The sequence below is a fragment of the Macrotis lagotis genome, chromosome 1, assembly GCF_037893015.1.
Source record: "Macrotis lagotis isolate mMagLag1 chromosome 1, bilby.v1.9.chrom.fasta, whole genome shotgun sequence".
In the NCBI taxonomy this organism is placed as follows: domain Eukaryota; kingdom Metazoa; phylum Chordata; class Mammalia; order Peramelemorphia; family Peramelidae; genus Macrotis; species Macrotis lagotis.
Window position 1 is genome coordinate 895,077,418 of NC_133658.1, and position 21,515 is coordinate 895,098,932.

Sequence of the window (21,515 nt, forward strand, 5' to 3'; positions counted from 1 at the left end):
CCTACCTGAAGCCCTCTTTGTCTAGTAAAGTGTTGTTATTTATATCCTTGGGGTTAAAATTAGGGGATTCTATTCAACTCTTAAACAAGCAGTAATTCTTAGAAATCAAAACCTAGAGTCAGATACAGTCTCTCCCCTCAAATAACTTAAATTTTTATGTCACACAAAGAGGGGAAGATGGCCATGGGGAAGTGACTGATACTTAATTTCCAGAATCAGTGAGATTTTTGAATATTATCCTGGGGCAAGAAATGGAAGGTTTGTGTAGTTCAGAGGGAGAATATATGCCAAAGGAGGACCAGAAGATAAGATGCCTGGGTGGATCCTAATTTCCTGTCATTAGAGAGAAGGGGCCATGGTCTGTATCAGAGAGAGCAGGGGAGAGGGAATTGAACACATTGATCTATCAGGACAACTGAGTCACAGAGAAGGACTCCAAAGAATGGATTAACTCCCCTAGGGAGGTTTTTGCATTGGTTCTGAAATCCAGATTCAGAGTGTGATTGGTCTAGAATGGGGCGGAAGTCCAGTGATGGGAAAGGTAATCTTGGCTCCTGCTGTTTAAACAGAGCGATTTTTATGTAAAACATTTCCATATCAGTCATTTTGTATAAGAGGACTTGGATGAGATCGATATCAGCTCTTTCTCTGGGGGGCAGATAGTCCTTATTATCATAATTAGTCCTTTGGGGATTTTCTTGGATCATTATATTGCTGAGAATTGCTAATTCATTCACAGTTTGTCATCAAACAATATTGCTGATTCTGTATAAAACATTCTCCTGGTTCTGTTCACTGCACTGTGGATCAGTTCATTTAAGTCCAGGTTTTTTCTGAAATCATCCTATTTGTCACTTCTTACAGCACAATAATACTTAAACAGAATTATAATAAGAAATTTTTACACCTGGGCCAAGAGGAGGAAGCCTAGCATAGTAAGGACACAGTCCTTATCTAGGTTCCCATCTATCAGCTTTATATTTTAACTATTCTCTCTGACCAATTTTAAAGTTTACTTCTTCTCATTGATAAAGAACCCATTAATTATAGTACCCTGAGGCAAAAAACTAGCGGTCCTACCTTGGTTATGCCTCTGCCTCTTTCAGGGCTCTGTGTTCTCCAAGACCCTTCTTCCTTTCCGGTGAGTCTAGGTATGAGCCTTTGGGATAATGGAAATATCTCAAGTCAACTCATTTTTCTGCCCATAGCAAGGCAAAGTAGGAGACTGCTGATGACCTGGTCAGGCCTTTCTATGGATCATAGTGTCAAAGAATCAGCCTCCCCTTCCCCCAAAACAACTCCATTCTGGCTTTTCACATTGAAAGCTCTTAGTGATAGTCTCCAGCCACAGCTGTTTTCCTCAACCACCTTCTTTCCTGACTGACAATTCTATTACTCTATTAGATGACTAATTCCTCCGATCCTTCCCAGGCCCCACTAGGGCTATGGTGGGCTCACAGAAAAAGAAAAATATTTCATTCCTGAATAAATCTCCTAATATCCCACAGCAGCCCATGAGATCCCCTTCATAAGGGGCGTAAAGAGAGCTACAGACTGCTACTCATGAAATCACTTCAGTTTTTTCTATACCTAATGATGCTTTATTGATACTTTATTATATATCTGCTTGGACCACTTCCTCTATCCTATTTCCCTAGGAGTCTTTTCTTCTGGCTTCCCAGGGTGTTTTTGGGGACAGTTCTATGGGTATGATTTCTGTGTGTCTTCATTCGTTGGGTATGATTTGCATGTGTCTGGAAGATGAGCCTGGCAACAACAAACCTATACAACTCAACTGATAAAAATGACAGAGGGACACAGAATCAGTTTTGGAGTTGGGAAGACCAGGATTCTGGTTGTGTGACGCTAAACAAACTCTCAGTGCCTTCAGCAACTTATTAGAGAGAGCAGCAGGTTAGAATTGGTGAAGAGAGTTTGGGCACGGGGAGTTCCCCAGGCTGATCTAGACTTAAAAAGCCAATAATTAACATGGACAGCACACCCTCAAGTCTGCAAAGACTTTGGCCATATTAGTTCAGCTGAGCCCTGGCACAGCCCTTGGGAGGGAGATACATCAAGCACCAATATTCCCATTTTATAATTAAACAGACTGACTATGAAAAGTGAAGCCAGAAGGGAAACTCATTGGTCAGAAATCCAGCCTCCTCATTTGTAGATGATGAAGTCAAAGGCCAGTGAGGGAAGGGATCAGTCCAAGGTGAGAAAGAGAAGAAATAACAGAACCGGGGTATGAATTATTCTCTTTCTGACCTCTGAGGGAGGGAGGAAGGGAGAGAAAAAGAGAAAGAAGAATATAATGGGAGATACAGATGATGTAAAAATAAGACCAATAGCATACAGTTTATTTTTGAAAATAAGAAAATTATATATAAAATTAAAAAGATCTTATAAGCATATGTGGACTGATATGAATAGTTAACAAAACCAGAATAACATTGTATATACATTAACAGTGATATTGTACAATGAAAAATGATATTCACCTCCAGAGAAAGGACTGAGAATAGTCCAAATGAAAATAGAACCATACTATTTTTTCACTTTTTGTAATTTTTCATGTTTTTTTTCATTTGGGCCTTTGTCTTCGATCACAACACGACTAATATAATAATATATAATAAAGCCTTGAATGTGTAGCCTATATCAAATTGCTTACTGTCTCTAGAAGAAAGGAGGGAGGGTGGAAAGGAGAAAATTTGGAATTCAAAATTTTAAAAGAATGAATATTTTAAAATGGCTTTATATATAATGGGAGGAGGGGGAATAAAATATTAATGTGAAAAATAAATTTTCTGATTGGCTCACATAGGTAGTCTGTAAGAAAGGCAGTTTGACCTGTAAGCTACTCTAATTTGGGAAACTGAAATATAGTTTTGGGTAGACCCAAAATAGTTGGTGGGATCTGAGTATTCCTTACCACCATCCTGATTGCTGAAAGCACCTCTGAGGTAGCCTGAGTTCTACAGTAAGGTTTTGGAACTAGAGATACATACATACATGTTTTTTCCTCTATTAGATTGTGAACTCTTTAAAAGTGAGGCTCTTTCTGTCTTTTTTATTCCAGTATTTAGGATAGTCCCTGGCTGTCGATATATGTTCAATGAATGCTTTTTGGCTGATTGAATGTCTTCTATCCCCATTGGCTGTTTTAGCCTCCCTTCATTTATTTTTTTTAGTTGTTTTGTTTTTTTTGCAAGGCAAAAGCTTGCCCAAGGCCACGCGGCTAGTTAATTATTAAGTGTATGAGGCCAGGTTTGAACTCAGGTACTCCTGACTCCAGGGCCAGTGCTCTATCCACTGCGCCACCTAGCCATCCCCTCCCTTCATTTATGATGAAGGAATTGAAACTATTTGTCCTGGAGAAGAAAAGGCTTGGATGAGGGATGTGAATATGGAGGGAAAGAGTTGGAGTGGAATGGGACCTTAGTGATCTTCTAGTCCAACCTGTCATTTTTCAGAGAAGGAAACTGAGGCCCAGATAGAAGGCAGAATTCTCTGCTATATCACAATGCCTTTCAGGCCCCTCCCCTCCTGAGATTCTGGTTAATGTTCAAGAGATTAATATTTATTCATCACAATTTTTTGTTATAAGACAACTTCTATTTTATAACATGGAAGAGCAACTATATCTAGATCCTTTTAGGGGACCATATTTTTCTCATTTATATGTAAAACAATTTTTAAAACAGCTTTTTATAATGTACCTTAATTAAGGAAGTGAAAGGCAGAATCAGGTACGAGATATCTGTGCATGACTTGGCTAGTCTTAGCAAATTGAGCACCAGCCAACAACATTCCTAAGAGTCATGATGAAACATGCTGTCTGACTCAAGGAAGAGACTGGTGTTTTATGAATTGCTTTCTTTCTTTTTGTTTATTTCTTCCTTCCTCCCTTCCTTTCCTTACTTCTTTGTGCCTTTCTTTCCTCTTCTTGCACAAAGAGACTCATATGAAAATGTTTTATATTACTGAACTTGCATAGCCTTCATCAACTTGCTTACTGTCCCAGGGAGTGGGGAGGGAGGAATTGAATTTGGAACTCAAAACTTTAAATCTAAGCAAATGTCAAAAAATTATTTTATATGTAATTGTGGGAAGTCAATTATTATTTAAATATAAATAAATACTTTTAAAAGTTCACTCATTATTCAGTCACAAATAATAATTACTAGCATTTCTTTAGCACTATAAGAATGAAAAAGCATTTCATATGATTTTATTTGGTTCTCAACAGTCCTGTGATCTAAGTGCTATTATCATTCTCACTTTACAGATATATGAAACTAAGGCAGACAGTGATCAAATGACTGCTTCAGGGTCACACAGCTAATAAATATCTGAAGTAAGATATGAACTCAAGTCTTCCTATCTTAAGATACAACTATCCACTCGTTGCACCAAATCAGCCCAAGAAAAGTGGTGATCAAGACCCTTAGAAGACTAGTTAAGTGACTCAGGCAGGATTTGAATTGAGATCTTCCCATAAGTCCAACAATCTGTCCAGATTCACCTCTGCAGAGCCCCATTCTGCCAGCTCTTTTTTGGAGGAATCAAGGGTCTCTCTCCTCTTTATAAAACCCATGTTCTAAAAGTGAGTTACACTGGTTAGCTTAAGCTAAAATTAGCTGGGTCAGGATTGAAAAAAGGCTCCTTCTGGGACAAGGCCCTAGCTAAACCCATTAAGCTATTAAATCTCACTGCTCTACAACTACCTGGGATGGAAGACAATAAATAATCATATTTAGAAACAGAATGGAGCTCAGAGAAGAGGTGATACAAATTCTTTATTTTAAGCAGGCAAAATTGAGACTCAGGATTTTTAACCTAGTCTTTCAAACTAGATATAGTCCTTTTGTCAGTTTACCTCTAGGAAGAACCAGGAGCACAATCCTCACCCCCCCACACACACACATACACACACACCCAGTCTCTTTGGGAAGAGGTAAAAATTTCTGGACTGGGACCCAGAGTGATAATAATCTCAGAGTTGATTCTCAAACCTTTCATCAGACCTTTCCTGAACAGACTTGAATATCTAAACAGTAGTTTGATTAAAAAACAGATAAGGGGGTTTCAGTTGGCCACACTCTCCTTATGAATCAATGGTGCCAACTGGTGACAACTGAGAAAACAAATTCAACCTTGGCCTGCCTTGAGAAGTGTGGTTTCAAGGAATAAAATGTAATGAACTATGAGCAGATTACATCTTGGGTACTGTGGCAGTCCTGGGTTACCATTGTTTGGAGGACAATTGATAAGCAAAGCGCTTGGCTTATGTTGTCCATTTGTTCAGTCTTGTCCAACTCTTCATGACCCCATGGACCAAAGCACACCTGGATCTTCTGTCCTCCCCTGTCTCCTGAAGTCTAAGCTCATGTTCATTGTATTTACTGATTTGATCTCCTTGCTGTCCAAGGAGATCTCAAAAGTCTTTTCCAGCTTAGATAAATTGATGAATCAAGAAATGAGCAGAAGAATGTTGTGAAGAATATCAGCAGTATTATATGATGATAAATTGTGAAAGAATTTAGTGTTTCTTAGCAATGCAATATTCTAAGACAATTCCAAAGGCCCATGATAAAAAATGCTATCTACCTCCAGGAAAAGAAATGATGGAGTGTGGATGAAGATGGAAGCATATTACTTTTCACTTTTTTCCTCTTTTACTTTTTCCTTTGTGCCTTTGTCTTCTTTTATAGCATGACAAATATGGTAATGCATTTTGCATGAATAAATATGTATATCCTATATCAAGCTGTCTATTTTCTCAGAGAAAGGGGAGGGAAGGAAGGGAGGGACAGAGTTTGGAACTTAAAATTTTTTTGAATGCAGGTTTGTAATTGTATTTATATGTAACTGGAAGGGAGTGAATAAAATGTGGTTAAGGAAAAAAAGAACATTACTGATTGGTCCCCATAGGCAGTGTCCAAGAGACATTTAAGTAGAATTGTATATATCCACTAAGGTTGTCAATTTGATATAGTTCATATATGTGGAATTAAGCAAAAGATTCCTATGATAGTCATGTTATGAAAGATAACATTGATTTTTTTAATACAAGAAAAATAAAGTTTAAGAAAAGCCTGCTGCATTCAATAGTCAGACTCTCATTAGTTCTATCTCTGGGGGTGGATAGCATTTTTATCCTAATTTCTTGGAGTTGCCTTGGATCATTGTTTTTGTGGGAATAACTAAGTCATTCACAACAGATTATCTTACAATATTGCTGTTATTTAGTTCAGAGTACATTTCACTTTGCATCAGCTTTCCCACAGAAGAATAAAATACCATCATCACAGTTACATCCCAAAATTTAGTTTATTTATCTAGTTTACTTTAGTTATTCTCCAATTATTTTAAATCAGAATTTTTCTAATTTGCCTTTCTTCAATCAATGGTGAGTGAGAACATTTTTTATGTGACTATGGATAGCACTGGTACCTCATCTGAAAACTATTCATATCTTTTGAGCATTTATCAATAGGAGAATGAGTCTTAGTGTTTATAAATTTGACTCAGTTCATGTTTGAGAAATGAGAGCTTTATCAGAGAAGCTTGGGACAATAACTTTTCCTGCAATTACTAATGTTATTATTACTCTTTTGGTTACACCATATTTCTCTTCAGCCCATTTGCTGATACTGTGTTTATTCTATTTTCTCTTTCAATTGGTTCCTCCTCAAATTTTTTTTTTACTTTTAATTAGTGCCTCCTTCAATCTTCCCTCCCTTTTATTATCACTCCACATCTTTCCTTATCCTTTTCCCCTTCGACTTTCCTGTGGGATAGATAGAATTCTACACCCAAATGGGTGCATATTTTTTCCCACTTTGAGACAGTTCTGATAAGTGTAAGATTCAGTCATGCAAAAGCTCTTATCAAACCCTCTTCCACTCTACAGTAAAAAGTTTTTCTTGCCTCTCTTATGTGAAATAATTTTACCCCCTCTACGTTCCACTTTCCCTTCCTCCCAATATATTCCTCTCTCACTCCTTAATTTTAATTTTTAAAAATATTATCCCTTCATATTCACCTTCCACCTGTGTTCTCTCTCTCTCTCTCTCTCACTCTCTCTCTCACTCTCACTCTCTAATAAATGAAAAAGTCTGCATACTAATCAGTATCATCTTTCCATTTATAAATATAAGAGTTCAACACCATTAAGTCCCTTATGATTTCCCTTTCCTGTTTATTGGGGATTTTTTTTTTGCTTCACCTGAATCTCACATTTGAAAATCAAATTTTCTGTTGTCCCTGGTCTTTGCATCAGAAAGGTTTGAAAGTCCTCTATTTCACTGGATGCCCCACTTTTACCCTGAAAGAGTATGCTTTAGTTCTACTGGGAAGGTGATTCTTAGTTGTAATTCATTCTCTATTTCCTTTTGGTATATCATATTCCAATTCTTAGATCCCTTGGTAAAGAAACTAATAAATCTTGTATTATCCTGTCTGTGACTCCACAATAATTTAATTATTTCTTTTGGGCAACTTAAAGTATTTTCTCCTTGACTTGGGAGTTCTAAAATTTATCTATAATATTCTTGTGGTTTTCATTTTGTGATGTGCAGAAGGTAATTGGTGAATTATTTCCATTTCTATTTTATTCTCTGATCTTGAAAAAAATGATTTCTAACCATACTGGAGAGCAATTTGGAAATTTTCTCAAAGGGCTATAAAACTTTGATCCAACAAAACCACTAATTGATCATAAAAAAGGGAATAAGGCCTACATATGTATATATATTTATAGCAGTTTCTTTTGAGCGCGCAAAGAATTGGAAACTGGCTGATTCCCATCAATTGGGGAATAGTTATCAAATTGTTGTATAAAAATGTGATTAGATACTATTATTTTGTAATAAATCATGAGTAGGTGAATTCAGAAAAAAATAAAACTGTAAAGATTAATATGAACTGATGCTGAGTGAAGTGAGCAGAACCAGGAAAAACATGGTACATACCAACAGCAACATTGTGTGATGATCAATGGTGATAGATTTCGCTCTTCTTAGCAGTAGAGTGATAAAAGACAATTCTAAGACATGAGATAGAAAATACCATCCACAGCCAGAGAAAGAACTATGGAGTTTGAATGCACACCAAAGCACTTTTTAAGACTGTTTTTTTATTTTTTTCTTCCTCATGCTTTCTTTACCATTTTTCCTGATTCTCTTTTTTAAAACATGATTAATATGGAAATTAGAAAAAAGAAAGAACCCAGCCTGCTCATTCCAAAACAATGACCTAAAGAAATTTATCTGTCCAGGAAGATGTAAAAATAAATATGGTCAATAAAATATATAAAAATAAGATACTGAATTTTAGAGATCCTTGGGGCACAAGGAGAGCCCCTCCTTCCCCCTTTTTTGTGTTCTCCATGTCATAAACTAGATTCTGACCCCAGGTCCCTTTAGCAATAAAGTCTTATTCATTATCTTCACTCATTTTGATTTAGCAATGCTGTGATCCTGAACCCTGTCAAATTTTGGAGACTCATGATTCATATCAGAAAAATATGTATTTCTCTAAGAGACAAGTTAAGGCAAAATTCAAATATAAAGAAAGAAAAATGATACCTTGACTCTTCTTTTTATTATGGCTTTCAGGTAATCAAATAATTTTTAAATTCTCTCTTCTGGATCTATTTTCAAAGTTAGTTGCTTTTCCAGTAAAATATTTCATATTGTCTTCTAGTTTTTTGTTCTTTTGGCTTTGTTTTATTGATTCTTGATTTCTCAAAAAGCCATTAGCTTCACTTTGCTCAGTGATCAATTTAAAGGAAATCTTTTCTTGAGTATCTTTTCCAGTTGATCAATTCTGCTTTTTAAAGATATTCTTCCCCTAAGGGGCAGCTAGGTGGCACAGTGAATAGAACACTGGCCTTGGAGTCAGGATTACCTGGGTTCAAATCCAACCTCAGACATTTAATTATTACCTAGCTGTGTGACCTTTGGCAAGCCACTTAAAACCACTGCCTTGAAAAATCTAAAAAAAAATGATATTCTTCCCTTCATCGGCCTTTTGTAACTCTCGAAATCATATCCTTAAGGAAGAAAAATAAATTATAAGAGATAGCAAAATAAGATAATAAGATAACTTTTTTTTAAATTAAAGGTAATAGTCTTTGTGGTTTGTTCAAGCTCCACCATTCTTTCTCTAGATACAAATGCTATTGTCCATTGCAAATGCCCCCAAAATTGTGTCTGATTGTTGCAATGATGTAATGAGCAAGTCCATCATGGTTGATCATCCCCCCCATGTTGCTGTTAGGGTGTACCATGTTCTTCTGGTTCTGATCATCTCGCTCAGCATCAGTTCATGCTAATCCTTCCAGGCTTCTCTGAATTCCAAGCTCTCCTAGTGTCTAATAGAACAATAGTGTTCCATCACATACATACATCACAGTTTGTTAAGCCATTCCCCAATTGAAGGACATTCCCATAATTTCCAGTTTGTTGCCACCACAAATAGGGCTGCTATGAGTATTTTTGTACAAGTGATGTTTTTACCCTTTTCATAATCTCTTTAGGGTATAGACCCAGTAGTGGTATTACTGGATCAAAGGGTATGCACATTTTTTTACCCTCTGAAGCCCCAACTTTTATGACCTCCTAACATTAGTTCCTGGGAATGAATGCTCCCTTTGTCTTATCATATGACAGCAGTTTTTTGTCTAGCTACTAGTTAAAGCATGTCTTTTCTACACCTATGCTCTAAACCATCTCAATTCTTAACAACTATTTTGATTAATATCCACCAGGTTAATATTTATCCACATTTTTTTGTCATAACACAACTTCTATTTTATAACATGGAAGAGCAACTATATCTACATCCTTTTAGTGGGCCATATTTTTCTCATTTATATGTAAAACAATTTTTAAAACATCTCTTTATACTGTACCTTAATTAATGAAGTGAAAAAGGCAGATCAGGTAAGAGATATTGTGCAATGAAAAACTGTACATCACTTGGCTAGTCTTACCAAATTGATGAGACAACATTCCTGAGTCATGATAAAACTTGCTGTCTGACTGCTGTTTTCTGAATTTCTCTCTCTCTTCTCCCTTCCTTCCTTCTTTTCTTTCTTTCTTTCTTTCTTTCCTTCTTTCTTTCTTTCTTCCTTTCTTTCTTTCATTTTCTTTTTCTTTCTTTCTCATTCTTACCTATCCTTGAATACAAATGCAGCAGCCTTTTGTGGGTTATTTCCCCAACTATATTTGAATTGGTGAGGCAGGTCCCCAGAGGGTAGTTGATTAATATTCCCCTTGCATTTCTAGGAGTAAAAATGCATTCTCTGAGTTATTTCTAGTACTACTGCTTGCATTCCCTCACCAGCTTTTCATTGATTAAAAGCAGGTAAGAAAACAACAGTTGTTATGGAAATATTTCCCTCAAGGAAAAAAATAACTGGGAGCAAGGGAGACTATTCTTCCCATTGTAATCACAGAGCCCCTGATAAGAGGAGGATCTGTTCTCTATGTCAAAGAGAATTCTAGATCTTTTGACCTTTCAGCACTTATAAGGTCATCACAGGATCTTTGAGGGGAAGGAAGAAATAGGGAATGGAGTGATGGTGGAGGAGAAACTCTTTTCCCCTTTCCTTTAAAGGCTGGAACCTTAAACATTGTACAATTGCCTGATGTAATGCATTCTTCCCTCCAGAAGTAGATTTTATTCTTTCAAATGAGAATATTTGTAAAGCATTGAGCATACTGTTTCATATGTATTTCTATATATCTTCATATATAGATATATACTTGATATAACATGATGATATGTATCTCAACAAATACTTTTTTTCAGCCCTTCAGTTACAAGGCATCACCTGCACAGCAGATCTGACTACAAACTTAATTATATCTAGATTAATTTTTAATGTTTGATGTCTCAGACTTCTGTGTTCACATTAATTAGGGGTCCCATATATCTTTAGGAAAAGAAACACTTTTTTTAGTATACAGGAGAGAGTAGTATGCTATAGTAGAAATCATATTGGATTTGCAGTCAGAGAACTGGGTTCAAATCCTAGGTTTGCTATTTACTGCTTATATGCTCTTGAGAAAAATATTAATTATAGTGACTATTCATATAATTTCTATTTTTATACACACATGTACATGCACACATGTGAAAACATGTGAGCTTATACCATATATATATATATATGTATATATATATATATATATACACAAAAGACTATATGTATATAATAAGTGAATATACAGATCAAAGTAGAAGTGTGAGCTGTCGGGTGGCGCATGCATGGGAGGGGAGTGGGGTCGGAGCGGGGGGGGGGGTGGAGCTCGGAGCCCCCACATTCCCCGAGCTTCGGGCACTCACGTCGAGCCGGGGCTGGTGCCAGCTTTGCCAGCTCCTGAGGCAGCCGTGGCGGCCGTCGGGGCCGCTCCTCCTCCTCCCCGTCGTCATGGCCTTCAGTTACGAATACGGGACCGCCGAGCAGCTGGCCGTCTTCGACAAATTCAAGTACAGGCTCTCTTTGTATGTTATGCACCCGTTTTGGAATGCTATAGTAAAGATTTTCCCTACCTGGCTGGCTCCGAATTTGATAACCCTATCAGGCTTTCTATTGATTATATTCAATTTCCTACTTATGGCCTACTTTGATCCTGACTTTTTAGCATCAGCACCATGTCAGAAGCATGTACCTGGCTGGGTTTGGATTCTAGTGGGCATTCTTAACTTGGTTGCCTCCACTCTAGATGGTGTTGATAGAAAGCAAGCTCCTAGCACCAACTCTAGCACCCCATTAGGAGAATTATTTGATCATGGACTAGATAGTTGGGCATGTGTTTACTTTGTAGTGACTGTATAGTCCATCTTTGGACGGGGAACAACGGGTGTCAGTGTCGTTGTTTTATATATCCTATTATGGATAGTCTTGTTTTCTTTCATCCTGTCCCATTGGGAAAAGTATAATACAGGAATTCTCTTCTTGCCATGGGGATATGACATTAGTCAGGTGACTATCTCTATTGTCTACATAGTGACTGCAGTTGTGGGAGTTGAGGCCTGGACCTACAGAAATAACACCTTGAAGCATAGTTCTGTTTATGAAACAATCCTGCCTTTTGTTTCTCCATGTCTTCTTTTCATTCTGAGTACAAGTTGGGTCCTCTGCTCACCATCAGATGTTTTAGAGACACATCCTAGACTCTTCTACTATACAGTTGGAACAGCTTTTGCCAACATCACATGTCGCCTTATTGTGTGTCAGATGAGCAACACAAGATGCCAAACTTTGAATTTGTTGCTTGTGCCACTGGCCCTCGTTGTTCTTTTGGTGTACTTAGAATTACCTCCTCACGTGGAACCCACCCTTCTGTATTTGCTAAGCATTATTATTATTATTACTTTGGCACATGTCCATTATGGAATATAAGTGGTAAACCAGTTGAGCAACCACTTTAAGATTCTGCCCTTTTCATTAAGAAAACCAAGCTCAGATTGACTAGAAGTGGAAGAAGAGAAAATTGGCCTGCAGTCTACAGAAGTACTGTAAATAAGATGCTTGTACACACTCCATCCATCACCATAGAACTAAACTCATCTACTTAACAGAAATGGGGGGACTAAATGTATGTGGTACATGGATGACAGGGATGAAGCATATATAATCTGGACTCCTGTCCATCTCACTCCCCTTCATCATTATATATATATGTATGTATATACATATATATATATGTATATACATATACATGTATATGTATGTATTGTATTTTGTGGGAGAGGGAAAACCAGATGATATTTCTGGTTAAACAGTGTACATTAGGCCAGCATAATATTCCTAGGGATTTCAACTTCATAAGTCCATGCTTTTTTGGTTCCTACAGGTTATGGTTTTGGTTTGATTTTAAAATAGAAAAGCTGGTTTAGGAACACTGACAACATTCATAAGAACACAATGTGTTTTCATTTATGGTGATTTGTTAATAGGTCTTACCTATCTGTGGAAACTCTCAGTATCTAATTTTTACCTACCCAGGGAGAGATAAGCTACAGAATCAATTCACCTTCAGCAGGAGATACCAAATTACCACAGAAGAATTTAACCCATATATATCACTTTTGTAACTGCCAAATATTGGCTTCTTTTTCCATGGAAATGCCTTTATCTTCACATGCTAAGAGATGTGATATGAATATGATTGCCTGATATCCCAGCACTCTATTCTGAAATAGATCTTGGCAAATGATTTTACTGTTTTTGTTTTATATTAAAGTATTCTGTGGGGTCTCAGAAGTAAATGGGCTTTTAGTTATAAATCATTAGTTTGGCTTATTTTGAATTCCTCCTCTCCTCCAGTTATAAGTTGTTCAAATAGTTTTTTAGGATGAATTCTTGTCAGCCACGATGATAAGAACACATTTGACATTCTCAGTCTGGTGGCATAATTACTTTTTGTGAGGAATTTAGATAAAATATTTTTTAAGAAAAAATCCCTTTGCGATTGGGAAGTATCAATTTTGGGACGTGATTATTCTTCTGAGACACGTTATGTAAATTTTAGGCCGTTTTTGAATTTTTCCCCCCTTTTTTTTTAGGGTATGGGGTTGGGGAAGAGACTGGAATGGTTGACAGTGAATACAATTTTTTTGCTTTTCCCACTACCCCAAATTAGAAAAAAAAATGACACATTTGCCTTATTGAACTTATATTTTCCTTGCAGTAATTTATAAAGTTTTCTTTTAAAAATAAAAAAAAAATCCTTCACCTTTCTCATAAATGTTTCATAAGTCACACCTTTTTCATAGGTGTGATTATTTTTTTACTTTTTTATCCTTTAATTTTATCATATTTTAGTTTGGTGGTGGTGAGAGTTACATGCTAATTTTCTATGATTTTTCTACCGAATGCAATTTGTGTTTGAATGAAGAGTGTATCTTAAACCCTTTTTATGGACAGGCTGCACTTGGAGAGAATACGCACAACCATGTTCATATGTATTTAAACTTGAGAAACCACTATTTATCAGTGAATGTTTGACCATAAGTTTAGTTGCAGAGTCTTCCTTTTGAGGTTTAAAATCTGCTGCTTTGAAAAAAATAACTGTAATATTTAATTTTTTAAACTTGTAAATTCTAATCATTGTCACACAGGTTATTAGAAATGTGAAGTCTAGGAACCAGCTGATGAGGTTCCTCTAAATTAAAAAAAAATGTGTTTGTGGGATTTATGTATTGTGTATTCTGTGACTTCCTCTGAGTCAAAAAGAAGTAAATGTACAATACAAAAAGAAAAATTGATGCAGGAAAATGTTGCTGCTGAGTCTGTGGTTTTTAAAAGGCTATCATGGGAATTGAGGAAGTGCCAATTAAGTGAATGTAACTTCTAACATTTTTTATTTTATTTTGTTCTGTGTCATCTTTGAAATTTAACTGGATATGGTGTCAATTTGTAGGGAGGGAAAGAGGGAACACCATTCTTCATTTATTATTTTAGTAATTTTATTTTGTTGGAAATAGAAAATTTAGGCTTTTTAGTTTCATATATAAGCACTGTTGGGGAAATGTTATTTGAAGTTAAAATAATACATTTACTACAAGAAACAGAGCGGTGCATATTTTTTCTTAAAAAATGTGATAATTCGGGCTAGAAGTCCTTTCCTTTTTTCATTTAAGGGTCATGGGATGTTTTGAATGTGTTATATACATTTCTCTTGTACTAAGTGTGAAAATTCTTTTGTGCATTTACTTTAATGTTTTCTCCCAAAGTGGTAAAGGAGTTATTTCACAAGTGGTTTCATTGGAATTTGTGAGGTGAAAAAAAGGTTACAAGATGAAAGAGAGACTGGGGTAATTTGACTTTTGGGGGGATAGAACGAATTTACAGGACTCTAATACCATGCTTCCTTTTATTCTTTGTGTGACTCAGATATTCCCTTTGGTAGGAATTGCATCTCAAAAGTCCTATTTATTAAGACAGAATTTAATTATAAATAGAATTTTGTCCTCATATTTCAGATCAACCATCTGAATATATGTTAACTTTAGGCCCATTCTGATGAGAGTAAGATGCAGGTGGTTCTTACCTCCTCCTTTCTTCCCCTCTATTGAAATAGGTCCTTTGTACCTATTTATATAATGTGATCCATCACATTAAATTTCCTCCATCCTCCCATCTCTTTACTCTCCCCCTTTTTATATAATTCTATCAGAGTCATGGATAAGTCATGGGTATCCATCACTTATAGCTAAGTATATTCTCTCTAATAGAATTATAATTCTCGATGGTTATGAGAATCTTTCTCACAGCCAGTTTCATCTTATTGGGTAGCAGGGTTTTTTTTATTTACCCTTTTTTTATCTTTTCATGTGTCTCTTGAGTATCCTGCTTGATGTCCAAATTTTCTATTTAGCTCTGGTCTTTTCATCATGAAATGCTGGAAGTCTCTCAGGCCCTTTGATCCCTTAATGTTGATGCAGCCAGGTCCTGCATAATCCTTACTGTGACTCCTTGGTATTTAAATTGTTTCTTTTTGGCAACTTGCAGGATTTCTTCTTTTATCTGATAGTTCTGGAATTTGACCATAATATTCCTTAGTGTTTTCATTTTACAATCCCTTTCCAGAGCAGATCAATGTATTCTTTCAATAACTATTTTGCCCCTTGGTTCCATGATATCTGGGCAGTTTTCTATTACTAAATCCTATAATATTAAGTCCAAGCTTTTTTTCTCTTCAATGGTTTCAGGAAGACCAATAATTCTTAGGTTGTCTCTTCTTAATCTGTTCTTGAGGTCAGTGGTTTTGCTGATGATGCATTTCACATTTTCTTCTGTTTTTTTGAGTTTTTGGTTTTCTTTAACAGAATCTTGTCTCATGAAGTCATTAGATTCCATAGATTCCATTCTTTTTTTAAGAGAAGAATTTTCTTCATTTACTCTTTGCAACTCCTTTTCCAATTGGTCATTTATATTTTTGAAGGAGTTTTCCATTTGCCCAACTGTAGTTTTGAGAGAATTACTTTCATTTTTGTATTTGTCCAATTATGTTTTCCAAGGATTTGTTTTATTGTTATGAAATGGTAATTTTCTCTCTCAATCTGTTAATTTTCTCTTGAGTCCTTTTTCAAAATTTTTCCAATTGATTTTTAAACTCCTTCCTGATTTCTTCAAGTAAGTCTTTCTGGGCTGGAGACCAATTTATGTTCTCCTCAGAAGTTCTAGATCTCTCTGGGTTAGGATCTGTATCCTCAAAGTAATTCTCAATGGTCTCCCCTTCTCTGGCCTTTCTTCATTCTCCCAGGATCTTGTTTTGGAGGAGGGGCTGGCTCTCAGGAGTTTGCTTTTGAATACTCTAGAAAATTTATTCGCTTGGCTCAGTAACTCCAAGTATGCTGGCCAGTAGGGGGTGTTGGTTGCTTTCTCCAGATTGTTTGAGGCCCTCTCCTAGTCCTGCAGGTAGTGAAGAGGGGCAGCAGGGTCTGAATTGTCCTTGAACAATGTAGGCTGGGCCCTGGGGGAGGTAGTTAATTTCCCTTTCAACTGAGGGAGGGAGTTATGCTTCCTACATCTGATCCTGGGGGGGGGGGGAGAGAAGGGGGGGGAGACAGTTACTGTTTGTTCTGGGAAGAATGCTTGGCTAAATACCCTTTGATCTAGCAATAGCACTACTGGGTCTATACCCTGAAGAGATGATGAAAAAGGGTAAAAACATCACTTGTACAAAAATATTCATAGCAGCCCTGTTTGTGGTCACAAAGAATTGGAAATCAAGTAAATGTCCTTCACTTGGGGAATGGCTTAGAAAACTGTGGTATATGTATGTCATGGAACACTATTGTTCTATTAGAACCCAAGAGGGATGGGAATTCAGGAAGCCTGGAAGGATTTGCATGAACTGATGCTGAGTGAGATGAACAGAACCAGAAAAACACTGTGCACCCTAACAGCAGCATGGGGGTGATGATCAACCTTGATGGACTTGCTCATTCCATCAGTGCAGCAACAAGGGACACTTTTGGACTGTCTGAAATGGAGTTTGAACAAAGTTCAAGGAGTATTCCCTTTAATTTAGAAAAACAGATATCTTATTGTCTGATCTTGTTATCTCTTATACTTTTTGTTTCTTCCTTGGGGATGTGATTTCTCTCTCATCACACTCAATTTGGATCAATGTACAACATGGAGACAAAGTAAAGACTGAATAATTGCTTTCTGGGGTGGGGGTGAGGAGAAAAATAGGATTGGGGGGAATATTGTAAAACTCAAATAAAATCTTTAATAATAAAAAGGAGGGGAAAGAGTGCTTGGCTAAAAGTATGGAGCTCTGGCCCCAGCCCCATGCTGATGTTCAGTGGTGATCTGCAACTGTGTGCTGGGACTTGCCCTCCAGCCCAGCTGGAACTAGCCAGACCTCTGTTCCCCCAGCCAAAGATTCTACAGCTAAGGCTGGTCCTCTGGCTTCACCCCACCCCCACTGGCCCTCCACTCTCCACTCCTGGCTCATCCACAGTCCCCTTGAGACAGACCTTGAGGTAGATGTTCTTCTCTAAGTTTCTTTTACTGACTTTTGTCAATCGAATTTCTGTTAAGAGGTTTCTTTCAGGTTATTTTTGAGGGGAGACCGGGGACCTTAGAACAATGTCTGGCTTCTCTCTGCCATCTTGGCCAGAAGTCTCCATTTCATTTTCTTATCTTATTGGTGTAGTTAATATTTCTAATACAATGTTGAATCATAATGGTGATAATGGACATTTTTGCTTCCTGTCCCTCCTCCTCCTTGATCATATTGGGAAGTTTTCTAATTCATTTCCATCATAGATAATACTTGCTTTAGATAGCACTTATCATTTTGAGAAAACTTTCCTTATTTGTTTTCTATTGTTTTTAATGGGAATGGGTGTTGACTTTGGTCAAAAGTTTTTTTCTGCATCTCAATACAATATTGTGATTTTTGTTGCTTTTTGTTATGATTATAGTCAGTTATGTTTATATTTTTCATAATAATGAACCAAGAAAATCAAATTGATTTTTATTCTATTTTATAATTTAATATATTCTGTATCACTCCAACTTATTTTAAAATTACCTGTCATGATTCTTTTTCTTTAAGTTTAAAAGCTCAACTTTTCTCTCTAATCCAAGTTAACATAATAATATATCTTATTGCCTCTGTACAATTAAGATAGATCTGTTTTATCTCTAACAAATCTTGCAAAATATAGATGAGAACAAGAAAATCTATAATCTCTGCAACACTAGCTATTTTTCTGCTTCCTGTTCTTTGTTCTCCTGTACTTCCTTAAACCATATGAAAACTCATAAGCACTACCTCATGAACTCTATATCATGACTATAAAGAATCAAAAAATTTCTTGAATTGATAATTGTTAGCCTTAACAGTAAATTGAATGTGCTTAAAATGTTGTGCCTTGGTTTACCTTAATTTTGATTGTAACACAGTCCAACTAAGTGCATACATATAAAGTCTTCCCTCTTTATAACATTTCAGATGAGAGGTTCAAGTATATTGCCTATTCTCCCTTTTCCCCTCCACTGTAAAAACTCTTCATTGTGCTTCTGTCTCTTTTTCATTTTTAGATGTGATTCTTTAAAATTCTTTAAGTTTTCTGATTGCATGTGATAGTAATTTTTAACATTGACTTTTTAACAATTTTGAGTTCCAAATTCTCTTTCTCTTCCTCCTTTCCCTGCTTTTTGAGAAGGCAAGCACTTTGATATAGATAAACACGTGCAATCACGCAAAATGTTTTCATATTAGACATGGTGTGAAAGAAAACAGAAGCTAAAAAAAGCAAATACAAAAAACACACACACACACACACACACACACACACACACACACATAGACACGCACCCACAAACAAAACTAAAAACTCAAAGGAAAATAAAAATGGGAAAAAAATTAATGCTTTGATCTGCATTCAGACTTCATTATTTCTCAGATCATTTTATTCCTGAGTATTATGCTTCTCTTTTAAGTCAAATAATTTTCCCCTTCATCCCTTTCATTTTTTTTCAGATCATTCCAACAAAATCTTTTTATACACATACTCTTTCTTTATGTAGTTACCTTGTAATTACCCTAAATTATGCACTAAAATATTTAAATCTAGTGGGATATCCCCTAGTCAAGTATCCAATCACCTTCTAAGAGGGATGCAAATTTAGAGTCTATCTTTTCTTTCTGCATTTCCCTCTCAGACTGTACATGGCATGCAAGGAAAAAGCAGTTTACAATGAACCTTCATTCTTTCTTCAGCCATCAGGACTCAAAACAGCATCTGAAGTTTCTTGTCAGGTAACTGGTCACTAGTTTTAACTTGCTTACCTCCTACTGCCATTTTGACCTCTTTTAGTTCTGTTCCTCCTAGGTTTTTCAACCTTAAGTGGCTCAAATTAAATTGAACCAGCTTTCCCTTAGAAAGTCCACCTTTCTGTTGTTTATGAAAAAAAATTCCTCATTGAATCATTTTTCTGTCTTCAAACAGGTCTTCTCAATCTGTATCTGACCTCCCATTTAATTGAAAAATGTATTTTTGTCATTTTTAAATATATTGTTATTATTCATTAGTATTGCTTTATTATATTATTATTAATAGTATTTTAGTTTATCCAATTATGTTAAGATAATTTTTTTCTTTCATTTTTACAAGATTTTGTGTTTCAGATTTTTCTCCCTCTCTATTTACCTCCCTCCTCTCTTCCTAAAATGATAGGCACTTTGATATGGCTTTTACAGAAAAAAAAAATGTATTTCTTTACACAAGAATGTTTAACAGTTTTTCATGTATAATTGTTCTTTTTATGCTCCTTTTCCCCCAATGAAATACCACATACAAAAGTGATAATACCTTACAGAGTGAAGACACAAGGTAACCTGTGATAAAGAGGCAACTGTAACTGAGGGGCTACTTCCTGCAGAAGGTATTGCTTGAACTGAATCTTATAGGAAACCAGGCACTCCTTGACTCTCCTATCCATCTTTTCCTAAAATGAGATACTCTGCCAAAATTTGATCTACATCATTCTTCTTCAGCATATGAACACTTTCTTACAAAAAAAGGAACTACTCTGGAATTAACTTTTTAAAAATAAATCAGGAGTTAGTGAGTATCTAAGACTGGCTCTTTTATTTAGTTTATTTTAGTTTATTTGTTTTATTTATATTATTTATTTCCCCAGTTGCATATAATTTCCAGATTCCAAATTCTCTTCTTTCTTCCTCTCTACACATTCCTCATTGAAAAGGCAACCATTTTGATAAAGGCTATGCATGGATACTCATGCAAAATATTTTCATAATCTAGGTTTCTGGCAGAAAATATAGGCCAAAAAATGTCAAGAAAAATAAAATTTTTGTTAAAGTATGCTTCAATCCGCATTCAGAAACCATTAGTTCTTTGCCAGGCATGGATAGCAATTTTCATCAGAAGTCCTTCAAATTTGTTCTTAATCATTGCATTACTAAGAGCTGTCATTTGCAGCTGATCGTTTTATATTGTTTTTACTTTGAACACAGAACACTACATTTTTATCAGCTTATCTGAGTGTTTTCTTGTTTTTCTGAGAATATCTTGGTCATCATTCCTTATACACCAATAGTATTCCATCATAATCAACTATCTTAATTTGTTTAGTCATTTCCCAATTGATAAACATTCCTTTCCTACCAATTCTTTGCCACCAGAAAAGAGCCATTATGAATATTTTTGTATATAAGAGTCCTTTTCCTTTTTTTAATTTATTTTTGGACACAGATCTAGGAGTAGTATTGCTATGTCAAAGGGCATATATGTATGATTTTATAGTCCTTTGGGGATGGTTCCAGATTGCTCTAAAGAATGGCTGAATCAGTTCACACCAATATCAGTTCTACCGACAGTATATTAATGTCTCATTCTTCCTACATTCTCTCTAACATTGATTATTTTCCTTTTCTATCCTATTAGCAAATGTAATAGGTAGGAAGTAAAATGTGGAATTGTTTTATTTTGCATTTCTCTAAAGAATAATTAATTAGAGTAGTTTTTCATATGACTATGTAAAGCTTTGACTAATGCATAATATTCATTTTCAATTTTTTTGGTCACATCAATTAGGGATATGTTTTTTATAAATTTACCTAAATTTTCTATTGGTTGAGAAACTTTCTAATTATGAAAAGCTTGCTTTAAAGAATTTTTCATAGTATTGTTAATTTTATTTCTATTCATTTTATTTCTCCCATTTATACTATTATCTCTCTCTCCTTTCACCCTATCCCTCCTCAAAAATGTTTTACTTCAATCAAAGCATATTACTTTTACTTTTTAAAATTTCTGTCATTCTTGTGGTTTTTCCCTTTTTCTGATTTATCTTTCACAATTGACTAATATGGAAATATCTTTAACATGATTATGCATATATATAACCTATGTCAGAAAGCTTATTGTCTTGAGAGGGGGAGAAAATGGAGGGAGGAAGAAAATTTTGCATAAATGAATGTTGAGAACTATATGTATAA

The 21,515-nt window shown here is 35.7% G+C and overlaps 1 protein-coding gene and 1 pseudogene across 10 annotated transcripts in view; both read left to right on the forward strand.

Annotated features, from left to right (window-relative positions):
- Positions 1-11,449: 11,449 nt before the first annotated feature.
- LOC141491453 (ethanolaminephosphotransferase 1 pseudogene) lies at positions 11,450-12,574 on the forward strand (annotated as a pseudogene).
- A 6,647-nt stretch (positions 12,575-19,221) lies between these two features.
- Positions 19,222-21,515, forward strand: part of LOC141509270 (tumor necrosis factor receptor superfamily member 5-like) — a 95,445-nt gene continuing 93,151 nt past the window's right edge. For all 10 annotated transcript variants that reach the window (XR_012474629.1, XR_012474630.1, XR_012474631.1 and 7 more), the window contains exon 1: positions 19,222-19,310. The gene's annotated coding sequence lies outside the window, so the exon portion shown is untranslated. The remainder of the gene's footprint in view (positions 19,311-21,515) is intronic.